Source organism: Lontra canadensis, unplaced genomic scaffold (genome assembly GCF_010015895.1).
Source record: "Lontra canadensis isolate GAN:19392208 unplaced genomic scaffold, GSC_riverotter_1.0 scaffold45, whole genome shotgun sequence".
Taxonomy (NCBI): domain Eukaryota; kingdom Metazoa; phylum Chordata; class Mammalia; order Carnivora; family Mustelidae; genus Lontra; species Lontra canadensis.
This window is the reverse complement of record NW_022631039.1, coordinates 6,411,108-6,430,631: the sequence shown is the minus strand read 5'-3', so window position 1 is coordinate 6,430,631 and position 19,524 is coordinate 6,411,108. Positions and strand designations below refer to the sequence as shown.

General features: G+C 45.0%; 1 protein-coding gene and 1 long non-coding RNA gene across 2 annotated transcripts in view; one reads left to right on the top strand and one right to left on the bottom strand.

Moving 5' to 3' along the window:
- Positions 1-19,524, top strand: part of HIP1 (huntingtin interacting protein 1) — a 129,163-nt gene that overhangs the window by 12,224 nt on the left and 97,415 nt on the right. The window lies entirely within an intron of this gene.
- Positions 1,523-17,692, bottom strand: LOC116876361. Its single transcript, XR_004384381.1, has 3 exons — positions 17,682-17,692; positions 7,480-7,483; positions 1,523-1,607 (listed from the first exon to the last, which is right to left on the bottom strand). It is a non-coding gene; the product is annotated as an uncharacterized LOC116876361 (long non-coding RNA).

Sequence of the window (19,524 nt, the reverse complement as noted above, 5' to 3'; positions counted from 1 at the left end):
AAGAAAAAGAAGGAATAGGAAGCCTGAGGGTACCTGGCTGGCTTAGTCGGTAGAGCGTGTGACTCTTGATCTCAGGGTTGTGAGTTCAAGCCCGGTGTTGGGTGTAGAGATTACTTAAAAATAAAATCTTAAAAAAAAAAAAAAAAAAAAAAAAAGAATCAGGAAGCCTCATTTCTCCTGGCTGTGGTTCTCCCTGTTCTGCTGTGGTCTCTACCCTCTGTAGGTCTTCAGTCAGTCTGTGAAATGAGGGGCTTGGGTGAGATTATCCCAAAGGTTGGGGCAAGAGAGAGTTGGTCTGTAAAAATGCGTTTCCTAAAGCAGCAGCCCTGGGAGAGTTTGACTGCCTTTTGACAGCAGTTGGCCCTTGTTTCTCCAGTTTAACTGTCCCATTTCTCGGCTCCAGACACTGAATTCTGTCTGGCTTTCCCTCTCTCTGAGACACTTCCTCCTGGATAACCCTGGCTGCACCTAATTTCTATGGGTAACTTTTTCTGTGTTGGTCAGAGGGTCTTGTGCCCCCCATCCCCTTGCCCCCAAAGAATTAGCCTTCCAAAGTCACTCAGGAAAATTACTTAGTGACAATTTTTTTGTAGTTGGCCACTCCTGCCCAGGCACTGTCTTCTGTCTTCTACTTAGGACTGCCAGGTACACCTGCACAGGCTGAGCACTGCAAAACTCTTGCCAGTGTCTTCTGATCCTGGCCTTCCCAGGGTTAGACCATTAGGCCTAGGTTGTAGCACATAACAAAAATAATTTTCCGGGGGCACCTGGGTGGCTTAGTCAGTTAAGTGTCCAACTCTTGATTTTGGCTCAGGTCATGATCTCAGGGGCATGGGATTGAGCCCCGAGTCAGGCTTCATGTTCAGTGGGGAGTCTGCTTGAGATTCTCTCTCCCTCTCCCTTTGCCCCTCACCCCTGCACTCTCTCTCACTTTCTTTTTCTCTAAAATAAATAAATAAATCTTCAGAAATAATAATACTACTACCTACCTCATGGGGTTGCCCTGAGTATCCAGAGAAACCCAAGAAGCCAGTATATGGGAATGAACAGCTCCTGGCAAAGACACTGAACTGGGGACATCACCTGTGTGGTTTATTTGCCAAAAGCGCGTGACCTCCGTCTAACCACGAGAAACATAGGACAAAGTCTATGAGGGATGTTCTATAAAACAACTGACTGGTATTCTTCAAAAAATGTCAAGGTCTCGAAAGACCAGGAAAGACTAAGGAGCTGTCGGAGGGGACTAAGGAAGTGTCCCAGGTGGGATCCCAGGTGGATCGTGGAACAGAAAGACAGTAGTAGTGGGAGAACGGAAGAAATCCAAAGTAATTCCCCAGTATAGTTAATAGTACATCGCACTGAGGCGAATTTCTTCACTTTGACGATTTTCCTGTGCTTATGTAAGATGTTAGTTAATACAAGGGGAAGCTGAGCAAAGATGTCCGGGAACTCTGTCCTTTTTTTGCAGTTCTTCTGAAAGTCTAAAATTATCTCAAACCAAAATGTTAAAAAAAAAAAAAAGAATGGCATGTTGCTTGGCAGACCTTAGGGCCAAGTAGATGTGCATTCCCTTGCTCCCCTGGGTCATCCTGGGGACACTGGAGTCCCTCCCCCCCACCCCCCAACACATACACAGAGGGAGGGGACAGTGGTTTCCAAGGAGGGAAGGTGTGATGAGTCCAGGCTTATCAGAGGAGGGCGATGTTCTGGCGGCCAAGCCTAACAGAGCCGACTGCTCCGGGGTTTTGGCAGGATTGAAGTGGGACCTCCGTACGCCGTCTCACAGACACGCTCTGCCCCCTTCACCTGGCCCTCTGGGCCCAAAGAGAGCAGTCGAGCATTTTGCAGTCAGAGGATAGTTTCCACTCCAGGTTTGTTACTTATTATCCCGGGGGGACCTTGGGAAAGTTACTCATCTGTGATATGAGATAATGTCCTGGCATCTGGGCTCAGTGAGTGGGTTCAAGGGGAGAGTCCAGAGCAGGAAGCCAGTGCTGGCACTTGTTCCCTCTCCCAGCGAAGCCTTCTGGGATAGCTCCGGCGGAAGTGTCCTCCACCCTCTGGGTTCCCTGCCGCACTCACTTTGTGCCCTGCCAAGGGCCCTTTCTGGGGATGGCCTTCTAACGGTCCACTGTTGGTGTGTCTTGTTTGCCCCATGACCTGGAGCTCCTGTAGGCCACTGGGCTTTGCATGTGGGAAAATGTACAACTGTGGTGAGTGAGTGAGTAAATGAATGAATGAATGGGTGAATGAGAGTGATAGTGCGTGAATGAATGAATGAGTGAACGAGTGAGTGAATGAAGGAATGGTTGAATGAGTGATTGAGTGGATGAATGAAAGGGAGAGTGCATGAATGAATCAGTGAACGAGTGAATGAATGAATGAGCGAACCAGTGGATGGATGAATGAGTGGATGAATGAGCGTGAGTGAGAGTGTATGAATGAATGAGTGGACAAGTGAGTGGGTGAACGAGTGAGTGAATGCACGCCCCTCCCGCCTCTCGGAAGGAGGGCTGTGTGCCACACATGGTTACTGGCTCGCAGGGCTGCCCCGTGTCAGGCTCTTCTCTGGGACGACGTCAGAAGTGTTCCGGCCAGACACACCCTTTGATTATGATTTTTCTCCCCCTCTCTTGGGTCCCAGTCACCTCTCCAGAAGAAGCAATTGACTCCTTTTCTTACACTGTGTGAACATCTCAAGCCTTAAAGCTGTTCCTTAGTACTTCAGAATTCTCCAGAATTCTCTGACTTCTCTCTCTCCTTGCTGCTGAGAACTTTTTGCCACAGGAAATCAGGCTCATTTTAAGGGCCAAACAGTCACTAAATATAGCCTGCCGGCACAGATATTTAAAGAGTTGTGTTGATGATGTTATGTCTGAACAGAGAAGACGGGGAAGAAAATAATTTTTTTTTTCTGGAAGGAGGAATGAAGTTACACGCTGCTTCTGTGGGTCTGGGGGGAGCAGAGAGACAGTATGGCCTTAGCATCTTCCTTGTGGGATCACCAGTGTTTGTCACCAGCTTGGGCCTCAGAATTTAGGGTTCTGGGGCCAGGCAGTCTTTTTTTTTTTTTTTTTTTTTTTGATAATTCCTTCTTATCTCTATTTAAAAATACCTCCTGCCCTGGACAGTGACCTTGGACAAATGTGCCTTCCCTGCCAAGCCCAGGAGAGCTGCCCTCCCCAACCAGAACGGGGTAGAGGGCATTATCCTCTCCCAGTCGCTGTCTGATGAGCAGCAGGTGACAAAGGCAGAAGAAGGAGTGGGATGGAGCCCAGGGGTCGCCATGACACGGAGGGAGTGGCTTCATGGCGACAGATGGCTTTCCTCCAGTTCCCTCTTCCAGCTTCCACCTTGAGCTCATTGCATGGTCAGGGTAATGTCAGGAGAGTACACGACTTTGGGGATGCTGTTTGGTTACTCAAATATTCCTGCTAGAATATAAATAGGGCTATTTTAGGATTTCTCCAGAACTTTCTTCAGGGCTGCATTTATTATTTCTTTGGGAGAGAAACGTCATAGCTCTTTCTGTAAGAAACTGCAGTGAACCATCTTAGTCTTTGTCTGAAGATGTCTCCGTATTTCCATCGTTTCCCTCCCCTCTGTCACAACCATGATTTTATTAGTATTTGTTTGCTGATCGGTACACAAATATCACAAGTCAATGCTGGTATTAAGAAGTCTAGGCAATGTAACTGCAAGGCTTTGCTTAAGAATTACTTAGCCAGGGGTGCCTCAGTGGTTCAGTCAGTTAAGGATCTGACTCTTGGTTTCGGCTCAGGTCTCGATCTCGGGGTTGTGGGATCAAGCCCCGTGTTGGGCACTGCACTCAGTGGGGAGTCGGCTCAAGATTCTCTCTCCATCTCCCTCTGTCCCTCCCCCCCTACAAATTAAATAAATAAAATCTTAAAAGAAAAAGTTAATTGGGCAGTGTTCCAGCTTAAAATTTGGAGACATTTTATCCACAAGCAGAGGACACCAGAACTCGGAATCCTCAAATATTTCTAGCTCGCAAGCCTTTTACGAGCAATGTCCTGATTATAGAGGATGTGACACCTTACACATTATATCCACGGGCCATTAACAGGTTTGGGGAAATTCTGGACCTTCCTTCCCTACCAGGATCTTGCCACAGAAAGTGTGCAACTCTGATAAGGAAATAAAAGAACATGTAGAAGGCACAGAGACAATGCTAGTAGGGGAAAAAAAAACCCTACAAATATGAAAGAAGGGTCATTTAAAATGACTCTGTCCTTTGGGCTATGTGTATTTTAGAGAACTTTTTATAATGCTCTTCACAGTCTGTGGAATGCTAAGTTTACATCAAACAAAGCCTTTCTTAATCCAACATTCCATTAATTTCTGGTTTAACTAGCACATGATTTTATTTCTTAAGTCATTTGTACTTACTTAAAGTTGTATTAACACATGGGATATGGTGGGATGCCATGCTTCTTGATTTATTTATTTTTTTTTAAAATTTTATTTATTTATTTGACAGATAGAGAGCACAAGCAGAGCAGCAGGGAGAAGCAGGCTCTCTGCTAAGCAGGGAGCCTGATGGGGGGCTCGATCCCAGGACCCTGGAATCATGACCTGAGTCGAAGGCAGCTGCCTAACCAACCGAGCCACCCAGGTGCCCTGCTTCTTTAAAAATATGTTTCCAGAATTACAGAAAACTTACGTTTCCAAAATCATTGCTGAAGTTGTTCCTTAGAATTGTAGGAGAAAGAGTACGTAAGAACCACCACTGAGACTGGTCTAAGACTGGTTTGTCTCCCACTGCATTTGAGCCTGAAATAGCCTCAATTTTAGATTCTGGTTCTGCTGCTGAATCTTTAGTCTCTGCCTCCTCTGCCCATTTCGTTGAGAGTTTTTTGGTCAGAAGATTTATCCTTTCCAATTACCATTTTTTGTTCTTTTTTTTAAGTAGGCTCCATGCCCAGTGCAGAGCCCAACACAGGGCTCAAACTCAGAACCCTGAAATCAAGACCTGAGCTGAGATCGAGTCAGATACTTAACCAACTGAGCCACCCAGGTGCCCCTATATTTCATGTTCTTCAAGGCCAGATTAGAGGACTATTCTTTGATCTTCTTGGGGTTTTTCTTTAGTGCCCGTTCAGCAGAATTGATTTTCCTTCTAGTCAATCTTGGCTGCAAGCAGTGACCATGGACACAGTGAGGCAGGGCAGTGCGAAGTGCGTGTGGTACCGTGGTGAGAACCTTCCAGTATCCAGCAACCTCACCCTCCTGCTACCTGAGCTGCTGGGATACCAGCTGGAGGGAGAATAGCAGATTAAACAGGATTAGGATCCTGCTTCCTTCTCACCACACTGTTGGCTCTTTTTCTTTTCTTTTTTTAAATATTTGATATTTTTGATATTTGAATTTTAATATTTGATATTTTTGATATTTGAATTTTAATATTATTTGAGAGAGAGAGCATGCAAGAGGAGGAAGAGAGGGAGAGGGACAAGCAGACTCCATGCTGAGCACAGAGCCCGACTCGGGGCTCGATCCCACAACCCTGAGATCTTGACCAAAGTCGGATGACGCTTAAGTGCTTAATCGACAGAGCCACCTAGGTACCCCGGGCTCTTTTTCTTCAGGGCTTTTAAGCAATTCTGTTGTCTTCAGGCACTTACTTCATCTAATTGTCAATCCCTCATGGATAATCTACCTTTCTCTCTGATAGTTTTTTTCTTTTCTTTTCATGTGGTGCACTATGTGCACTAGGGAATTTATTTTATTGTTTTTGGAACTTGTTTTAGCTTTCACTCTAATTTTGGAAAATTCTCAGCCATTATCTCTCTGATTATTGCCTTTGAATTCTTTATCTCTCTTTTTCAGCTCCTATTAAGTGTGTTGTGGAATATCTCGTTTTGCCTTCCATTTTATTTAATGACTCTTTCATATTTCTTATCTGTTTTTCTTTCTGTTTTCACTCTGAATGATTTCCTCAGATTCATCTTCTATTCACAAATTCTCTCTTTGGTTGTGTCTAATCTGCTCTTTAATTTCTAAAATATCTATTTGGTTCTTTTTAAAACTCACTTGCTTTTTACCTGTAATGTCTTACCTGTGCTCTATGGTTTCTAGTCCATCTTGTTGCATATTTTATTTTTTTTTAAATTTTATTTATTTTTAATATTTTATTTTTGAGCAATCCCCACACCCAGCATGGGGTTTGAACTCACAACCCCAAGATCAAGAGTCACACATTACACTAACTGAACCGGCCAGGTTACCCATGAACAATATAGTTCTGGGATACTTCATTCTCTGTTAGCATTTGATTTTTCCTGTATCTGTTGTCATTTTTGTCTGTGAGATCATCTTTGGTGGAAATTATATTCTGTGGGGTCCTGCAGGTGCCCTGTATTATGGCAATATCCCTTGGGACAGTTACATGGTTGTCTCTGTTAGGTTCTACAGGGCTCGTTGGTTCCAAGTCAAGTTTTATGTGATTTTCCAGGGCAACGCTTCCACATTGCATAAATAGTAGGGGAACTTGTCACATACATGCAGCGCTGGCCAGAGACTCTGGCTTCTTGCTGGTCTCCCCACCAAGAGTCTGGGCCTTCCAGCTTTGTCTAGGAATTCATTTCCAGATCCCTGGTGCACACATACTCAGTGGTCTCAAATTTGGCCCCTTATAGAGTATATCTGGTTTGTTGAATCGCTTCTCAGCCTTTTGGCTAAGATCAAGTGTATCTGGTTTCTTGATCCTGTAGTATGTGTGTTCAGATCCCATACGCTACAGTAGCTTTTTGGTACCTGGAGATGCTTTCGTGTTCATCTACATGTTAATAATAGTTTTAATTTTTCCCCCCCCAGGGGTGCCTTGATGGCTCATTCAGTAGATCACCTGACTTTTGATCGAGTTCAGGTTTTGATCTCAGGGTTATGAGTTCAAGACCCACATTGGGCTCAATGAAAAATACATTTTTTTTCCCCTAGCATGTCTGCATGTTATGGGAGAGATCTTATGTATGACAATTCCAGGCTGCTCTCTTTACCCAAGTGTTAGTTCCCTACTATTCATCTTCTACAAAGCAGCCAGAGAGATCTTTAAAAAAAAAAAAAAAAAGGCAAAACACACACATAAATCAGGGGTACCTGGTTGACTCAGTTGTTGGAGATGGTAACTTTTGGTCTTAGGGTTGTGAGTTCAAGTCCCAAAGTTGGTTGTAGAGATTACTTTAAAAAGAATAAAATCTTAATAAATAAATAAAATAGGGATGCCTGGGTAGCACAGTTGGTTAGGTGTCTGACTCTTGGTTTCAGCTCAGGTCGTGATCTTGGGCTCATGAGATCAAGCCCCACGTGGGGGGTCAGTTTGGAGTCTGCTTCAGATTCTCCCCCTCCTTCGGCCCCTCCCAACTCCCATCCCCATGCTTGCGTGCACGCTTCTCTCTCTCAAATAAATCTTTAAAAATAAAATAAATTAAAAAAACATAAATCTGGTTATTTTACCACCCTGCTTAAAACTTTCAAGTGGCTTCCTGATGGCTTAGAATAAAACCTGCCTTCAGTAAGTGAACTGGAACATTGTCTACATGCTCTCCCTGATGCCCTACCAGTGTCATTACACTCACTGGCCTCCAGCCCTTTGGTCTTTCTGCCTATCTTGCTCCTGTCTTAGAAACTTCACATCTGCCATATGTTCTCTGCCCAGTTGCTGCCACTTTTTTAAAGGGACTTCTTCTGACACCCGACCCCCAAAAGCTAAGGTACACCCCAACTCGCTATCATATCTTTGTGTCTTCTTCATACCACAAATCACTGGGTAGGATCATCTTGTCATTTTTTGGAAGGGGGTGGTTATATCACGTATCTCCCTCCCCTGCCAAGGCTGGAGTGAGGCTCCATGAGCAACAGAAGAATCTTATTTACTGTTGACCCTCAGCCTCCCTCACGGTGCGGTGGGACAGAAATTAACCAAGAGCTTCTCCTTTGTAGATTAGATCACTCAACCCCTGTCACCTCTCCAGAATTCCTACGCACAACATCAGGAAAGAACCCTCTGGAGGCAGAGTCAAAGATCCATGTTCAGTTCTGGCCACAGGACTAATTCCCTGTGTGATCTTGGGCAAGTCATGTCGCTTGTCCCAGTCTCCATTTCCTCACCCCTGGCATGAGGGCAGCCATGCATGGTAGAGTTTCTGTGAGAACGTGATATGCGTGATCTCATGGTCTCGGGAGAGGCAGGGCAGCAGTCCCTCTCAGTTAGGAGTAAAATGTTCACGTCTCCGTGAGGGGCTAGATGGGTGCTCCCTGCCAGCATCGTGGAGCCCTACGAGACTTTGTTCCTGTGTCCTAAGCTCCTCCTCACTGGTTTTCTCTATATGTTCTTTCGCCTCTGCTGTGGCTGTATTTTGGGTGACTGTATGGGTGGTAAGCTCTGTGTCGCCCCACTAACAAATATATTTTGGGGGGCTTGCTCTAAATGCCAGATCCAGTCCTCATGGAGGCTGTGCACTGTCCCTGGAGGGCGGGGGTCCTGTTGTCCTCTCTGGCATGTTCTCCACAGTTCTGTCGGGGTTCTGAATTCGTGAGTTAGTTGACATGCCTGCCTGGCAACAGACGTGCCCCAAAAGGGATCATCGTTCAGCGCGTCAAGTTTCCTTGGTGCCTGCAGGGCCGGGTGCCAGGAATCAGTGACGAATCAGACTTGACTGCTAAGTTCAAGTTCCTCCAAGACCCCAGTGGGCTGAACGGTCACTGCAGTCCGCTAACCACAGAAGCTGAGGATGCCGACGTGGGTGGGAAGAGCCCAGGAAGGCAGGATGAATGGCCTCAAGTTGCTTATTCAAGAGCTTACGGCCAGGCTGTGGCTTGCAGTGATTCCAAACCTGATGGCCATGGGCAAAAGGGGAGAAAGTCAGTGCAGACCAGAGCAGCCAGGAAGGCCTCAGAGGAATGAGGGGTGGAGCCGAGGGGAAGGGAAGGGAAAAGTGTGAATGAACAGAAGGTGCAGCACGCTCAGAGACCAGACTGGCGTCCTGGAGACGGGATTCTTTCCTGGGCTTGTTTGGTTTGGCTCACACGGTGTTTTTTGAAAAATTGGAACTTGATGTCTTTATATGGAGAACACACTCTCCTGCCCCCATGGTCCTCACCACTCTGAATTTCCAGCCTCGACCTGCCGAAATACATTTATGGAACCAGCCCAGACCCCTGCCCACAGAAAACCCAGGAGAATCAATGGAAAAGAGAATTAACAGGCAAGGTCAGCATCAGGAATACAAGCGCTGGAAGCAAAACATGTAAAAATCAATTGTGTATTTTCCTACAGTAACAGCAGGCAGCTTGAAAGGACCTTAGAAAACAGATCCTATTCACAGAAACAACAAGAGCATAAACACAGCTTTATACAAATCTGAACTCTCCAGGCCTTCATTCTCCTTGCAAATCATATTTATTGAGTGTCATGCATTTTATTTTAAAGTTTTAAAAAATGTATGTAATGTTTAAATAGGCAAAATGAAAAAAAAAGATTTTTTTAATTAAAAAAGAATTTTTTTTTGAAAGATTTTATTTATTTATTTGACAGAGATCACAAGTAGACAGAGAGGCAGGCAGAGAGAGAGAGACGGAAGCAGGCTCCCTACTGAGCAGAGAGCCCGATGCGGGGCTCGTTCCCAGGACCCTGAGATCATGACCTGAGCTGAAGGCAGAGGCTTTAACCCACTGAGCCACCCAGGCGCCCCAAAAAGAATTTTTTTAAAGGAAAAGAAAAGTGAAAATATCCCTCCAACCGTTGTCCCCCAGCTGCCTCGTTCCTGTTCAGCTCCAAGAGAGAACTACTCATTTACTAATTTCTTGTTGAGTCTCCAAATATTTTCATGTACAAGCAAACATGAATATCCTGAAATATGAGCCTCTTCCCCACTTTTTCTACAAATGATAGTTCAGAATCCTGCTTTTCACTTAACCAGCTATCTGGGCAGTCTTTTTATACCAGCATATAAAAGGCCTCCTCGTTCCTTTTTACGGCCAGATAGTAAAAAAATATTTTTCAGATAAATCTGTGGGCTCCAGAGTAAAGTTGCCTGGATTGGAACCTGCTGTGATTTTTGTACTAATGATCTCGGTGTGCCTCAATTTTTAATGCAGAAGTGGAAATAATAGATACCATTGCAAGAATTTGGTGAGATAATGCTTATAAAAGTGTTTAGAACAGTTGCCGATTCTCATTATAACAATGAGGGGTAAGGAGTGGCTTGGGGGGTATTTTAGATAGAGGGGCCCCTGTTGAAAATCACCAAGTTTACTGAGAGCTGTAAAGCAGATGAATGAATGGAGAGACAGGCTTTGTTTCTGGATGGCAGCTATCGAATTTATAGAAATGTAAGCTCTTCCCAGTGTAATTTATACTTCTCCCATGTACAACGGAAACCCTGGTAGAGGATTTATTTGGGGACTCAGGTTTTCCTAAGGTTTATCTGGAAGAACAAACGAGAGTCACTTTAAAACTTTGCAAAAGAGGGGGCGCCTGAGTGGCTCAGTGGGTTAAGGCCTCTGCCTTCGGCTCAGGTCATGATCTTGGGGTCCTGGGATCAAGCCCTGCATCGGGCTCTCTGCTCCACTGGGAGCCTGCTTCCTCCTCTGTCTGCCTGCCTGACTACTTGTGATCTCTCTGTCAAATAAATAAATAAAATCTTTAAAAAAAAAAAAAAACTTTGCAAAAGATCGTGTCGAGGAGAAGCTTGCCCTGCTAAAGATTCAAACACATTTTAATGATTAAAACTGACATAATTAATGGCTTAAGCATAAACAGATCAGTAGAATAGAATTAATAGCCCAGAAACATATTTTTTATGGACATGTAAATTAACTGTAGGACAGAGGGGACCTTGGAAGTCAACAGGGATGGAAAGATCTTTTGATAAATTAGGCAGGGTTAGGCACCTGCTTAGCTGTTTGTGGGGGAGAGTCTCACCTCAGGCTGTATGCCTAGATATATTCTAGATGGATTAATACGTAAATTTGAGGCACACCTGGGTGGCTCAGTTGGTTAAGCGACTACCTTAAAGCTCAGATCGCAATCCCAGGGTTCTGGAATTGCGTCCCATGTTGGGTTCCCTGCTCAGAGGGGATCCTGCTTCTCCCTCTGCCCGCTGTTCCCCCCCCTGCTTGTGCTCTTTCTGATAAATAAATAAATAAAAATGTTTTAAAAAGTCCTTGCAGACTATAGAAGGAAGCTTTTGGGGAAGAGGAGGGCCTCTGAGTTTTAAAGCAGTCAAAAATAGCACAATGAAAGAAACATTGACTTTCCTGATCACAAAAAGTTAAGGGCTCTTTGTTAGTTCCCTAGGGCTGTTGTAATAAAGTACCCTAAACTGGGTGGTTTGAAATAACAGAAATATATCATCTCACTTTTCTGAAGGCCAGAATGGCAAGCTGGAGCTGTTGGCAGAGCCAGGCTCCCCCTGAAACCTATACGGAAGAATCCTTCTTTGCTCCTTCTAGTGTCTGGTGTTTGCTGGTAGACCTCGGTGTTCCTTGGCTTGGACGTGCGTTATCCCCATCTCTGTCCCCATTTTCACCTGGGGTTCTCCCTGTGTGTTGTTTTGTCTCTCCCTTCTCTCTCTCTCTCTTTTTTAAAGATTTATTTGAGAGAAAGCACATGCAGTTGAGTGGGGGGAGGGACGGAGTGAAAGAATCTTAAGCAGACTCCCTGCTGAGCGTGGAGCCAGATGCGGGGCTCAGTCCCAGGACCCCACGATCACGATCTGAGCCAAAATCAACAGTTGGCCACGTAACCGGCTAAGCCATCCAGGAGCCCCATGTCTCTCTCTCTTATAAGGACACTGGTCATATGGAACTAAGGTCCCACCCTATGCCAGTGGGACCACATCTCAAATTAAGCAATACATGCAGCAGCCCTTTTTCAAAGTAACTGGGGGTTAGGACTTTAGCATATCCTTGGGAGGGGATATATTTCGACCCTTAACGGGTTTCACATGTCCCAGTACAATAAAGGACTTCATCTAAAGTAGCAGATTGGTTACATGCACACATCTCCCAAGATTGGCTACAATAACAGTAAAGAAGAATGAGAAAAACCTACAAGAATGAAAAATGGAGTGGGATCGTTATCAAGTGAGATGTTTCAATACATTTTGGAAAGAATTAAAGGGGGTACTAACAGGAGAGCAGATATGCTGCGCTGGGCCCAGATGAGCCTGAGCTTGGAACATTGTGGTGGGGGAGGTGTAGGGGAGGGCTGAAATCAGGCGGAAAGGGTATCTGTCCGTAAGAACTGGTCCTCCCACCCCCCCCTGCTGCTTTCCAACACAGGCATTTATATGGCAGCAATGGACCAGATTGGAGAAACGGATCCAGATGAATTCCTAACTCAGAGATTCTATGTGGCAGAGGGTGGGGTACCCCGGTGCTGAAAACAAGGGGATTCATTCAGAACTTGTACTCCGTCCAGATGAGCCAAGGATATCCACCTCCCATGCCAGTGATCAGATGTTTTCTGGAGAAACCCAAGGCCTCAGAACAAAGCCCTTCACAACCAGATCTCCAGGAGGCACCGGTGTGAGGCTCTCACCCTGCCCCCCTCTCCCGAAAATGAAATTTGCCAGTTGATGAGTTCCTCCATTGGAACTTCTACACAGAAGCTAATATAAACAGCTAACTAGGGGTCAGCTGACACACAAGGAAAGGGAAGGCTGCGTGAACTAAAATGATCATGAAGAAGCTATCTGTAAGAAACAAAGACAATGCAAGTTCAGAAGAAAACTTCAGAAACTTCCAGATAGTATTTGCATAGAGTTCAAGAAGTCCCTGGACTCAGAATCATTCAGAGGTAGAGAAGATAAGGTCAAGGAAATCTCTCACAAAATAGCAAAGAAGGACAAGGAGTTGAAAAGTACACAGAGCAGACAAGAGACATGGAGCATCCATCCAGAAGATTCAGTATAAAAATGGAGTTCCAAAAAGAGAAGCAGAGACAACAGAGGTGAGGAAGCCAAAGAAGTTGTACCAGAAACATCTGCGGACCACAGGTACCCAGCACAATAAAAGACAAAAGTCACACCAAGGTGCAACATTGTGAAATTTTATGTCAATAGGGTTCATGAGGGGATTCCAGTTTCCTGGAGAGGAACAACAGGCACCAGACATAGGAATGGGAATTGGATGGCATTGAACTTTTCAAGAGTGACTCTGGACACTAGGTTTTGTATGCCTTCAGAATTCTGGAGGAAAATGATTTTCCATGTATTATTTCATACCCAAGTGACTAATAAAGCATGAAAGCAGAACAAAGATACTTCCAGATAACCAAGGATGGAAGAAAAAGAAATTCCTTTGGTTCCTTTTTTTTTTTTTTTTTTTAAAGATTTATTTATTTTTTATTTTAGAGACGGGGAGAGGAGGTGCATGAATGGGTAGAGGGGCTGGGCCGGGGCGGGAAGCAGACTCCCTGCCAAGTGGATGGCCAACATGGGGCTCGATCTCAGGAACCTAAGATCACATCCTGAGCCGAAACCCAAGAGCCAGATGCTTAACCGACTGAGTCACCCAGGTACCCCTCTGTGATTCCTTTTTGTTGGAGGTGCCCTTCAACAGAAGTGAGGTAGAAGACAACATGAGGTATAGGAGAAGCGGACCGAGTGCAGGTGAGCGGCCCCAAGGGGCACCTCCTGGAAACAAAGCACCCCACACAATATCTCCTACAGTAGAGTATTTTGGAGAAGTTTAGAACATGTATGTAGAAGGTTATGCAAATAAAACAACAAAGCAATTACTAACTTCAAGAAAAAAAATGAGAATGGAAATGTAATCATTCTCCACCTGTCTGTGTGCAGAATGACATTTATACAGTCGTCATTTAAACACTGATTATTTCACTGAAATATTTGTGTATCTGCGTTGTGCAGATGAGGAAGTAGAGATGGTTGGCTATCTAAGCGAACTATGTCTTAGCTATCATATTAGGAAGTCATTAGGTAGCATTTCAGATTAGTAAATGAAGAAACAGTGTACGTATAATAATTGGAAACATCGAGTTTATTACTAACTACTAGAAGGGAAAAGAGGTAAAAAGCAAGACTGCCTTTGGGAAGTAGAATTGGAAACAGGGAAAACAAGTACTGCAGCTTGTTTATTGGATGCTGTCCTTAGGGGGCGCTGTTGAGCATCTGACATGATCTTGATTACAGGGCTGTGGAGGGCATGGAGCCTACTTTTTTAAAAAAAAAAAGTGTCTTTAGCACTTGATGTTTTATTTTTTAAATTTCCATTTCAAAAACAATTAACTGCTAACCATTTTATTTTAAAAAATGTGTTTAAAGATATTTATTTGAGAGAGACTGAACACGTGGGAGCCGTGGTGGTTGCAGAGAGAAGGAGAGAGAGAATCCTGAAGCAGACTCCCCCTTGAGCATGGAGCCCGACATGGGGCTCGATCCCAGGACCCCGAGACCATGACCTGAGCCAAAATCAAGAGTCGGCCGCTTAACCAACTGAGCCACCCAGGCGTCCTTTCCGTTAATCATTTTCAAGTGTACATTTCAGTGACCTTAAGTACATTCACAGTATTGTGCAACCGCTGTCTGTCTCTAGTTCCAAGACATCTTCTTTCTCCCCCACAAAGGAAACCCATGAAGCAGTCACATTCCTGTCTCCTTGCCCCCACCCCCAGCTCCTGGCAACCACCAGTTTCAGTGTCTGTCTCTATGAATTTATCTATTTCGGGAGGTCTGTACAATTGGAATTCTGCGGCGTGCAACCTTTTGTGTTGGCTTTTTTACCTAGCGCCGTGTTTTTGAGGTACGTCCGTGGTCACTGTGTCTTCATTCCTTTTCATGGCTGAATCCTGTTCCAGCAGGCGGCCCATACCACCTGTGTTTACCTGTTCATTCACCAAGGGACATTTGGGTTATTTCCACATTTTGGCCATCGTGCATGGTGATGCTGTGAACATCGGCGTTCATGTATTTGTCTAAATACCTGTTTTCAGTTATCTGGTATATACCTAGGAGCACAATTGTTGGGTCATACGGTAATGCTATTTAACTCATTAAGGAATTTCCAAACTGTTTTCCACGGCAGCTGCACCATCTTCCATTCCCACCAGCAATGGGCAAGAGTTCTAATTTCTCCTAATCCTTGCCAACACCTCTCTCTCTCTTTCTTTCTTTCTTTCTTTCTCTTATTTCTCTCCCTTTCTCTCTCGCCTTCTCTCTCTTTCTTTCTTCCTCTCTCTTTTTTCATTCTATCTCTCTTTCCTTTTCTTTTCATTTTTCTTTTCTTTTCTTTCTTTTGTATACCCAGCCCGGTGGATGTGAAGTAGTATCTCATTGTGGTTTTTCGTTGTCATTTCCCTAATGACTAATAATGTTGAGTATCTCTTCATATGTGTATTAGCAATTTGCGTGTTTTCCTTAGAGGGATGTTTATTTATGTCCTTTACCTATTTTCGATTAGATTGTTTTTGTTTTTGTTGCGGAGTTGCAAGAGTTCTTTATATACTCTGGATCCTAGACTCTGATCAGACATGTGATTTGCGAATATTTCCTCACACTCTGTGGATTGTCTTTTCACTTTCTTGATAGCTTGATTTTTGAGACTACATTCATGTATGGTTTTGATGATCTTTATTAAAAATTTAAAGTTAGTAAAAGGATAAAAATCATAGCTATTCTCAGGAAATATGCTTTTAAAAGTGAGAGGGTAAATATTTTACTATATAAAGGATTTTTTAAAAAAGATTTTATTTATTTATTTGAGAGAGAGAGAAAGCAACTATGAGCAGGAGGAAGGGCAGAGGGAGAAGCAGAGTCCTTGCTGAGCAGGGAGCCCAACGTGGGGCTTGATTCCAGGACCCCTAGACTATAACCTGAGCCGAAGGCAGACGCTTAACTGACTGAGCCACCCAGGTGCCCCACTATATAAAGTACTTAAACTTCTAAGTAAGATGCTCCCATAGATGACTGGATATGAATAGATGACTTGCAAAGGAAGGAAACAATTTATAAACACAAGAAAAACTAGTAAGTAAGAAATACAAAATGATCAAAGAAGATACTCATATGTTTCTTCCTAGTGAGAAAATTGAATCATGTCAGGATGTACGAAATCGGCACTCTTCTGATAAAGAAAGTACAAATTGGCCTGCCTTTTTGGAAAGCATTGGGCACAATGTGTTGAGAACGTTATTTATTACTCTTTGACCTACTAATTCAACTTCTAAGAATCTGTCCTAGGAAAAGAACTTGAAATATACAAAATCCTCTTACAAACAAAGATGCTTATCACAGTGTTGAAAAATTATAAACAACTTCCACATTCAACAGGAGGTGGACGAGTAATGTCTTTTTTTTTTTAAAGTGAGTTTTCTTTTTTTTTCTTTTTAAGATTATTTATTTATTTATTTGACCAAGGCAGAGAGTCAGGCAGAGAGAGGGGGAGGGGGAAGCAGGCTCCCTGCTGAGTAGAGAGCGGATGTGAGGCTGGATCCCAGGACCCTGAGATCATGACCTGAGCTGAAGGCAGAGGCTCAACCCACTGAGCCACCCAGGGGCCCCTGGATGAGTAATTTCTGATACACCCAGTGCTTAAAAATGCCTAGCACACAGTAGGCATAAAATAAATAATCAATGAATGGATGAATATATCCATAAGATGGAATATTATGCAGCCATATAAAATTACATTTATATTATTTTTAACAAGTGAAATTCTTAAACTCCAAGGGAAATGTGACATTGAAATGCTCATCAGATGGATTATGGTTTAGCCACCTGTGTTTTTTTTTTTTTTAAGATTTTTATGTCTGTTGGTAAAAATAAAGGTCAAATGAAAGCATTGGAAAAAGGAAATAAAAATGTTACCCTCTGGGAGTGGAATATTAAGTAATAAAAAAATATACCATCTCCTTGGGGCGCCTGGGTGGCTCAGTCAGTTAAGCATCTGCCTTCAGCTCAGGTCATGATACCTGGGACCTTGGATTGTGTCCTGCATGGGGCTCCCTGCTCAGTGGGGAGTCTGCTTCTCCCTCTGCCCCCTTCCCCATCTTGTGAATGCACTCTTTCTCTCAAATAAATAAAATGTTTAAGGGAAAAAAATACACACACACACACACACACACACACACACACACACACACCATTTCCTTAACTCCGCACAGTTACCCAGCCTGTCTCAGCCCAGTTTTCCCAGGACCTCATCACCTGGGGTGGCAGAGATGATCAGAAAGTGGAGGCCCGGGTGCCTGGGTGGCTCAGTTGATTAAGCGACTGCCTTCAGCTCAGGTCATGATCCTGAGTCCCAGGATGGAATCCCACATCAGGCTTTCTGCTCGCCAGGGAGTCTGTTTCTCCCACTGACCTCTCTCCTCTCATGCTCTCTCTCTCATTCTCTCTCTCTTTCTCAAATAAATAAATAAAATATTAAAAAAAAAAAAAAAGGAAAGTGGAGGCCCTTTTTTCTGCGAGGGCTTCTGCTAGGGCCCTCCCTGTCCCCTTTGGATTATTTGAGTAAAGCCTTCTGCCTTCACTAGGGCTGCGGCATCTGACTCTTTGCTGGGTATGCTGGCAGATACAGAATGGATGAAATTGACTCTCAAGCACTTACAGGCATCTTTTGCACGAGGGACCAAGGACCCAAAGTTCAAGGAGCCCTTCAACCCAGGGACTTCACATTTAAGATAAAAAAAAAACCCCAATACACATTAGGGCTCCAGACTGTCTTCTGTACATCGTAGCAAAGGGTGATGCTGTTTTCAAGTTTCCAGATGGCACTGTTGGCGCACCTCTCTGAACCCACTTGGTTGGCGTCTCTGTACCAGGCCTAGGATGTACCAGTCCTCGCTCTTTTCTCGTGGTTTGTGGCAAGGGCTCCTCATGGAAACACAGACACAGTCATTGAACGTACTCCAAGGACACTGATTGCCGCCACTTGCCAGGGCACAGCCAAAACTTTTATTTATATTATACCTTCATATATGTGTATGTATACATATATTCATACATGTATGTGTAGATACCTGTGTCAGTCATTTCCTATGAGTTGATATTACCTTTATAAAAAATTCATTTAAAAAATAAAAAATAAAATTCTGCTCTGTGTTTCTCTTTAGACATTCGCTCTGCTGGTTTGCTTTATTGTCTTGCTGTCTGGGTTGCGTGCGGGCTGTCCGCGAGGCTCTGCAGAGGGAAGACAGGGGTCTTGGGCATGGCCATAGCATGGAGCTGAGCCAGGGGACCTTGGAGAAAATGAAGGGGGCCTTGAAGAGCGCCTCTGGTCACCTGGAAGCACTTTTACTTGTCACTCAAGTTGGGGACACCCAGGTGCCATGGGGCTACTCTCTGCTGCTGGCTCTCCAGTGATTTGAAGGTCGCCATTAGAAGCCAGAGCTGGGAGGCCCTTGTGGAGCCCCCTCCCACCTGCTGGTGTGGTACAGCTGTCCCCGGGAGGGGAACCAAAGGCCGCCCATGGAGGGAGGGAGGGAAGCAGCTGCTGGCGGTGGGCATGGGGCCAGGCCTGGGAGCACCAGGCCGAGGAATCGTGTGGAGGGCCTGACAGGTGGAGCTTTGTGTCCCGGCTGTGCTCATCCGGAGGGGTGGCCAAGCAGATCTCTCCTTAACCCAGCTCCCTCTCATCCGGCCGCAATTGGCTGCCTTCCAGTGACTCAGTCCTCTAGGATCTCTGCGGAGAGCTCCTCCTCCCCCAGGCTGGCAGCTACAGCACAGTGGGCTCCCCTTTGGAGCCCAGACTCCCTGGGGCCCCTCAGGCTTGGCAACTCATGGCGAGGCTGGGGGCCTTTGGTTTCTATGGCTGGGGCACGTTGGGGGGAGGTCCCCCTTTTTGATCATAGAAAGTTCTGCAAGTTTCTGCTCTTCCCGAAGGAAGGAAACCCTGGTGCGTTTGCAGATAGCACCTCCCAGGATTGTGACACAGTGGGGCACGCACCATGGTGGGTCCAGGGTGCAGGAAAGACCCAAGCTTTGCCCGCAGTTTCGTGCAGGAGAGAGACCCACCAACAGCTAGCATGAGTGTACCAGCCCAGGTGTGAAGGATGCTGTGGGATGCTTGGAAGGAAGCAAGGGCTCTTTCTAGGTGGGAAGGGTAAGCTTGCAGAGTTGATAACGCATCAGCTCTGCCTTGAAGGAGCTGTAGAGTGGAGGGCAGAAGAGAAAAATAGGGAAGAAAACATCCTACAGAAAGCCCCAGAGTCATGAAAGAAGGTCGAGTTTTGGGAACAGCAGGAGTTTGGGGATATGGGATGGGAAGGGAATAAGGACAGGGGGAAGGAAGCTGGGAAGGACAATTGGGCCCAGACTGTGGCCCCACTGGACTCAAGCTTGGACCCTCTCTTCACTGCCCCGCTTCGTAAATCTCAAGTGAGTAATGCAGACTGATGTTTGTCTCTTGGAGTTAATTCAAATCCTTCAGCCTCATTCCCAAAGTCCTTGAATTAGAATGCCCCCGTCCCATCCACCACTGCCCTTGCCTGACCAGCAGACCAGGAACAGATTAGCAGTAAAATCCCTCTCGGGCAGC